Below are 8,415 nucleotides of genomic sequence, written 5' to 3'. Positions count from 1 at the left end.
CCATGCTGCTGACAACAACAGAAGCGGAAAAAGAAGAAGGCACAGAAAAAAGACAAAGAGAACAGACAACAGAGGCGGGGGGGTGGGGGGAAAGGGGAGAGAAATAAGTAGATAAATAAATCTTAAAAAAAAAAAGCAGAGGTGCAAGGAAGCACAGAGAAGGAGCATCTCCTCTAATGAGTAGAGGTAGAGCAAGAAGGAAGGAATTCCAGAGGATTGATTATTGAAATAAATACCCAAGGGTGAGTAGGAATCAATTAGTTTTCTTGTCAGAAAGAAGGAAGGACATTCCAGCAGTCTAAGTAAAGTAAAAGTGTTGTAGAATTTGAGAGAGGTTCAGTTATTTGCGTATAGAGAGGCCAGGACTCAGGAATGATTTTGAGAAGGAAAAATGGTTTATTGACAGCTGGCCAGACTCGGGAGCTTTCTGTTTCAATCCCAAGCCCCGAACAAGATTTTTGAGTCCCTTTTATACAGAGAGGAAAGGTTAAATGGTCCTTTTGTTTCAGTTCTCAATAGGCTTGAATTAGCATATATATTCTACATCTTAGGTAAGCTTTTAGCATGGACTTCATACATTCTAGATAAACTTCTAGCCCATTTGGTTTGCATTTTCCCTGAATATTTAAAGTTTATAGACTTTGCATTGTTAAACTGTTTCCTGGGACTGGAGTCATTGCCATAGTTACCAAGGGCAGGATTGCAGCCTCTTACCGTCCCACACCCACAAGTCACAGACAGCTTAGGTTATCTCTGAAGAGACAAAGAACCTCCCACCCATAGCCCACATCAAAAGTATCAAGACAGAGGATGGAGAAAGGTAAATACGTAGGTGTGAAGTGACATAACAGACAGCTGAAGTAAGAAGACCCCAGAAGGCAAATGACTTCACCTGTTAGGCCAACATATGTAGATTTTTATCCTTCAGTATTTCAGTGAAGCCATTGAAGTCTTTAAGCAGAGTGATAATGTAAACAGATACCAGGTAAGAGAATTTTGTTGAGGTTGTCAGCCATCCAACCAGGTTTAGTGATCTTTAAATTTGTCTGTACTCCCCTCAGTGTCAGTGTCAGGCACACAACAGATCCTTGGCAAGGACTTGTTGATTTGACTCTCATCTTTTATTCCCAGATTGTTTCTTTGTTGGGCATCCATAAGCACAGATATTTTATCAACCCACTAGATACTCAAGGGGTTGTAGAAAAGAGCTCAAGTAATTCTCTGTGGTATCCTGAATTTAACCTCTAAAAAACAGTATGGAAAGGTATGTAAAATGTTTGAGGTATTTGAACTCTAGCCAAAGACTCCAAACTTGCAATGAGGAGGTACCAGTTAAATGAACTGTGGTGAGGGTCTAACCTAATGAATTGGTAGTTTAGGGGAATCATAAATTCCAAGGAATTAGTTCAGAGATCAGAAATAAAGTCTCAATTCCACCAATAACTCATCATTACCTTGGGAAAGTCACTTAAATGAAACCTCAGTTTCTTCTAAAAATGAAAAATGTAGTGTCAATCCTGCTTACTGACTGTGATTGCAAAATGAAGTATGCACCACAAAGTAAAATATTGCAAAACTAAATTGTTATTGTCCTTGTTGTTCTTGGTGGCTCTGCATTTATACAGTCAGTGAAGTCTTCCTTTATGTGTTAAAATTATATTCTCCATGTTTCTATCTTCCCCTACAAGTACTAGTATCCCTACCCCTTAGCTGGGAATTATCTATAATATTTGCAAAAGCAAACTGGGTAAAACGTATATTAATTCTAGAATAAATTTTCTTCCTAATGGAGCTGCTTTTCTTGTAGTAAATGTATCAAGAAGCATGCAATCATGTTTATATTAAACTTTCAGATGGCCATCAACAACTCAGAAGAGCGTGCATCATTATAATCAATTACAGATAAGGAAGCTGGTCCAGAGAGATTTAATAACTGCCTAGGGTCATGCAACTGGTAAGTGATGGAGCTGTTTCTCTCCAAATCTTTCTAATCTAGCAACAATTCAGCAAATAGCCAGTTGTAGACACTAAATGGATGCTCAATAAAAGACTGATTAAAATACACCAGTAGCTACCACTAATGGTGTCGTTTTTCAGTATTTGAAAATTCATGTAGCTAAAATTTACAGTGGTTTGGTGGCTAAAGATGGCAAGTATCTTTCAACTTGAAGGGATGAAATAATTATTTTTAAAAGTATGATTGGAAGGAACAGTGGTGGAATAGAGTTCATGGAACTAGTTTAACTTTGTCCACAATTGATTTCATTTCATTAATTTATTGAACAAATATTTATTAATAACTCTAACATATCAGGTATTGTTTTTATGACCTGGGGCTACAAGAGTGAGCAAAACAAAATCCTTGACATCATGAACCAAGCATTCTGGTGGGAAACACAGAAAATAAACAGGATTAAGTAAGTAAAATATATCATACACTAAAAAGCAGTAAGTGTTAAAGAAGAAAAATAAAGCATGGAAAGAGAGAATGAACTATTGGGGTAGTGGGGATTGATTAAGATTTTAGGTAGAGTAGTGGGAGAGGGCCTCACTGAGAAGATGACTCTAGAACTAAGAACTAAAGGAAATGGGGAGTTAGCCATGAAGCATAACAGGCCGGTAGTGGAAAGAGCAAGTATAAAAGGTCTGAGGCAGGAGTATAGCCAAGAAGTCCCAAGTAGCTGGTTTAAAAAATCAAGGGAGAGAGAGATGAGGTCAAAGAAGTAACAGGGGGACAAGATCATTCCAGGCTTTACAGGTTGTCATTAAGACTTACACTTTTACTCTGAGAAAAGAAGACATTGGAAGATTGTATGAAGAGGATTGATGTTATCTAATTGGCTTCCATGGGATCACTGGACACTGTGTTGATTGTAGATTGTAGGAGGCAAAAATAGACACAGGGAGACCAATTAGAAGACTATTGCAACAACACAGGTGGGAGATATGGTGGATAAGACCAGAGTGATGACAGGGGATTGGTGAGGAATGTGCAAATGCTGGTTCTATTTTGACAGTAGAACTGACATATTTGCTGACAAACTGGGTGTGGAGTATAAGAGAAGGAGGAGAGTAAACGATGACACCAAGGGTTTTGATGTGAATACCTGGGAGAATGGGGTGCTATTGGCTGAGACAGGAAAAACTGCAGGAGTTGCTGGTTTGGAGAAAAAGACCAGGAATTCAGTTTTGGACATGTTGCATTTGAAATGCTTTTTAGGCATCCAATTGGAAATGTCAAGCAGACAAATATATGAGTCAAGAATTTGAGGAAATATCTGGAGTGGCAATAATCATCTGAGAGTCATCAGCATATTCATGGCATTTAAGGCCATGAATGTGGGTGAGAGAACATAGGGAATGAGTAGACGGAAAAGAGAAGAGGTCTAAGGGATTGTGCCTTGGGACACTCCAAAATCCATCATTTGAGAAAATAAGGAGTGGCCAGCAAGAGAAATTGAGAAGTAGCCAGAAAAATAGGAGATAAACCAGATTCCTGTGGTGTCCCAGGAGCCAAAATAGAGGAATGTTTGTAGAACAGAGAGTGAGCAGCTGTATCGCATGCTGCAAGCAGGTCAGAAAATGAAGACTTAGAAATGACAGTTGTATTTAGCAACATGGAGGTCATGGATAACTGTGAAGAGAGCATTTTCAGTGGATTTGTAGGGATATTTGACTGAAGAGGGTTCAAGATAGCTTGGGAGGAAAATCAGAGGCAGTTAATAATAGACAATTCTTGAAGGAGAACAGTTTTAGACTGTGGTTGCCTCAGAAGGATCACTATACAGACTGGAAGAGAAAAAGGACAGTTGCTGAAGGAGGGAATTGGGTCAAGAGAGCAGTTTTTGTTTGTTTATTTTGATTTTTAGATGAGAGAAATAACTGCAAGTTTGTGTGTTTGTATGGGAATGATCCAGTGGAAAGTTTAATAATTAATATAATATCTAGAGTGTGTGAAAATAGTTTAGATTGTATTTGAACTTTGAATGACTCATTCCTTATTGTAGATGTTGCAGTTGTTCCCTATTATTGTAGATGATGTTGCAGTTCTGATAGCAAACAGCTACTTTGGAGTTCTAATAAATATGATGTGGAAACTAGGGTCCAGCCTCTCAGTTCCAGAAGCTGGTCCTGTCTTTGTTTCATTTCTTGTGTGTGTCTCTCTCTGTGTCCTTTATTTTGTAAAGTTCCACATTGCCTTCCCTTTGAGCCAACCTATCGCTGAGCTGATTGCAGCAACTGGTGCCCAACATGGGGTCCGAAGGAAAGCTCAGCAACTGGCGCCCTAACAGGGACCCAAAGGGAAGAAGGCTCGCAGCAACTGGCACCTGAGCAGGGACTTGGAGGGAAGAAGAACCACTTCAAGCAAAATTAAAGTTGGTGTAATGGTACAGAGCCCCAAGTGGTTTGGAAAGCCTTTGAAGTCCTCCAGGGTTTGCTTGTATTTCCCCAGGAGATGGAGAACATCCTGTGTGGGTACCAGCTCATCAGATAAAGCCATACCATGAAGGCCAAGAGACAACAAAAGTTCCTAAGGAACCCAGAACCTCCACTCGTGCTGATGGAGAGACAGACACTGGAAACTTCATTGCTGGGTCTCATTCTGAAGACTAGAATGGCTTTATAGCAAAGTATCTAAATTACAGAACTTGTTCAAGCACGGCATCATAAAGCAAGTACAGCTTGGGGACAGAAAGAGATTAAGAAAGAAATTGAGAGGAGGAAAAGAAATGTAAAATTGTAAAAGGAAGCAATGAAGAAATTCTAGATTAATAGATTTGGAACTCCTTTTGTGTCTATTTGTTCAGTGTCAGTGTATGTGTTGTAATTATTTCAGTGTATGTGAAAAAAAGAAATAGAAAGAGAGAGAAAAAGGATGGAAAAAAGAAAAAGAGATATAGAAAGAAAAAGGAAGAAAGAGAGAGAAAGGATGGAAAAAAGAAAGAAAGAAAGAAAAAGGAAGGAAAAAAGAAAAAGAAGGAATTGTCAGTGTATATTTTGATACCTCTGGATGGTGATATAATTTGATAAATAAAAGGTTCTGAAAGAGCTCTATTCAAATAGCCAAAAAATCAAATAAGCACTTATACTATTACCTAAGTTTAAAATGTTAATGAGATCTCTATAATTGTAAGTCTTGATTAATAGAATTACTATAAGTTTCTTCATATGAAATAGTTCTTGCTGAAATTGAAATGAATAGTTTATTTTTCTTCATAGGGTAAAATGAAAGATATAAAAGTTAAGGGAATATTGAAAAAGGTAAAAGGTTTGTGGGAATGATAACTGAAATTTAATAAGGTATATTTTGTCCTAAAATAAAATGGTTAGTTTTATAAAATCAGTAATGGAGATATGCGGGGCAGAACTAGTATCCATATAGCAAGTTGTAAAAGTATTGTGGTAGAATTCAGTGAGATAATGTGTTTTGTGAAAGTAAAACAAACCTGAATGAATACAAAATGAGCAAAAACTGTGTGAAAAGGTCAACAATGGACTTCTGCAGTTCTTCCTCAAGGCTTTCTGCCCTGGCCTGATGGCAATGAATCTGGCTGCATAGAAGAAACCTGTGGCAGTGACCCTACTAAGAAACATCAGAGACAATGGTATCTTAAGAGCCTAGACTAGGCAAACAATGCGGACAAGCTGTAAGGTCCATGCTACTTAATCAAATTATTAAACGTTGTTTGGTTGGGTAAGACAAAACTATACTCTCTGCTGTAATTGATAAATACAATGTTTCCTCATGTTAATGGAGTTTGTAATGGCTTAGCCTGTGAATTGAATGTGACCAGGACTAATATTGAGTATCAGTCTATAAAGCCTTGCTGGATGGGAATATTAAGCCCATGAGAAATGAAAGCCTATTCATTAAATGTCTACTAGTTGGAAGTCCTGTTGTTTGTTGTTGTATAATCTACAGTAGTTATGGATTATGTATAAAATGCTTGAATACTAAGCAAAACTTAAGTCATTAACATTGTTTTCTTAAGAGATTTGATGAACTGTTAGTGATATATAAATGTACCTTGTTGAATGTATATGTAAATCTCTTGTTATAAGTTTGAACAATCCTAGGACCAAATGTAGTGAGAAAAAAGTTAATGAGTATTGTTCAAACCTAAAAGTGAAAATATCATGCAGGAAGTTTTGTTAATCAGTGAAATGTCATTTGCATAGACTTAGCAAAAACAAAAAGGAGAACATGTGGGAAAATAGTTTAGATTATATTTTAACTTTGTATGACCTGTTCCTTATAGTAGATGTTGCAATTGTTCCTTATTGTAGATGTTGCGGTTGTTCCCTATTGTTGTAGATGATGTTGCAGTTCTGATAGCAAACAGGTGCTTTGGAATAACTAATAAATATGATGTGGAAACCAGGGTCGAGGCTCTCAGTTCCAGAAGCTTTGTTTTTTCTCTTGTGTCTTTGTTTTTTCTCTTGTGTCTCTCTCCCTGTCTTTTATTTCATAAAGTTCTGTGTTGCCTTCCCTTAGAACCAACCTATTGCTGAGCTTCTTTGTTTTTTCTCTTGTGTCTCTCTCTCTGTCTTTTATTTCATAAAGTTCTGTGTTGCCTTCCCTTAGAACCAACCTATTGCTGAGCTGATCGTGGCACTAGTGCATCAACCATATATATTTGTCCTCCTTTTAACAAATTGAATTCACAGGTGCATGTCCCTTAGAAACTGGTTATATTCTCCTAATTCTTTGTGCTTTCAATCTTATTCTTCCCCCAGGAACTAATCATATTAGCAATTTGGTCTATGATTAAATTATTATGGCATGGATAAATAAAAGAAACAAAAAATAATACCTTACTAAAATCTATAATAGTTTTACTTTTGCAATAAACACATGATTTCATTAAGAAAGCTTTATAAACAGATATTAAGCTAAACATAAAACATTTTCCCTTACATTGTAGCAGTAAGAAAAAGCACTATTGATTCCAAAATTAAAGAAAACTCATCCCTAGACATAAACTGATTCCTGCCCCTTCTATTTCATTAGTATCGGATTTAACCCTGGATATTAATTCAAAGTTCCAGTGGCAATAGAATCAACTTCTCCCACAAATTAGATATTTGTGAACTTGCTTCTACTAATGGGGGGTGGGACCATCACTTTTGAGATAGTTCTATAGGCTGTAAGTACTCTGCCTTGGTAGTCACTTTCACTGACTTCAGCATTATTTTTTTTTAAGATTTATTTTATTTATTTCTCCCCTCCTCCCTCCATTCCCTGCTCTCTATGTCCATTCACTGTGTGCTCTTCTGTGTCTGCTTGTATTCTCATTAGATGGCTCTGGGAACCAATCCTGGGACCTTCCAGGATGGGAGAGAGGTAATTACTCTCTTGCACCATATCAACTCCCTGTTCTGCTACTTCTTATTTTCTCTCTTCTGTGTCTCTTATATCATCTTGCTTTGCCACCTCTCAACATTGGCTGGCACTCCTGCACAGGGTGGCTTTTCCACGCTGGGTGGCATTCCCATGCAGGGGAAACTCCTGCATGGGGTGGCATTCTACCATGGACCAGCACTCCATGTGAGTCAGTTGGCCGCATGGGCCAGATTACCCTCACCAGAAGGCCCTGGGCATCAAACCCTGGACCTTGTATATGGTAGACAGGAGCCCAATTGGTTGAGCCACATCCAATTCCCAGCATTATTCCTTGATCATGGAGTTTCTTTAACCAGTTCCTTCAAGAGAATATCATTTTCAAGTTGTAGCTTCCTTGCCAATCGCATTTTAACTTCTTAAATAAAACACCCTCCAATCTTTCCTTCCTGTTTCTTCTATACTTGCCCCAAACCAAAAGCAAAAATTCTAAGTAATAACTCCTGAGTCTCTTGTTTCTCAATCCCTGCTTTCCATCTAGATATCATTACTTAGGAAACAAAATTATTAATAATTCTCCCTGCAAAGCTTTCTATCTCCTTTCTATTAAACACATAATTAATATTGTGTATTATTGTGTATCTGTTTCTAGCTACCTTAATTTTATTCTTCTAACCTGTTTCAGCTCCCTATTTATCATTCCCACATTTGATTTTTTAGTAATTAAGCATTTCAAAAAGAACAAAGAGTAGTTTTAAACTGTACTTACCTCAGAAGAGTCACTTACAGACACACACACACACACACTTTCATGTACTGGAATATCACTCAAAATTGCATGCAACAGTAGCTATTCTTTATTAAATTCTTACTCCATGTCTGCTAAGTGTTTGATATGCATGACCTTATTTGATTCTCCATTTTTACTGCTGATGAAACTAAGAATTGGGAGAAGTTAAGGCACCTTCCCAATGATATACAGCTAGTAGATGATTGAGTTAGTTCTAAAACCTTTCCACCTAAGTCTTCATAGAAGAAGAGAGAGACCACTCCTAAAGGTGAGAAGGTCTGGT

This window comes from Dasypus novemcinctus, chromosome 13 (genome assembly GCF_030445035.2).
Source record: "Dasypus novemcinctus isolate mDasNov1 chromosome 13, mDasNov1.1.hap2, whole genome shotgun sequence".
In the NCBI taxonomy this organism is placed as follows: Eukaryota; Metazoa; Chordata; class Mammalia; order Cingulata; family Dasypodidae; genus Dasypus; species Dasypus novemcinctus.
The sequence above is the reverse complement of the archived record's forward strand: the minus strand, read 5'-3'. Positions refer to the sequence as shown.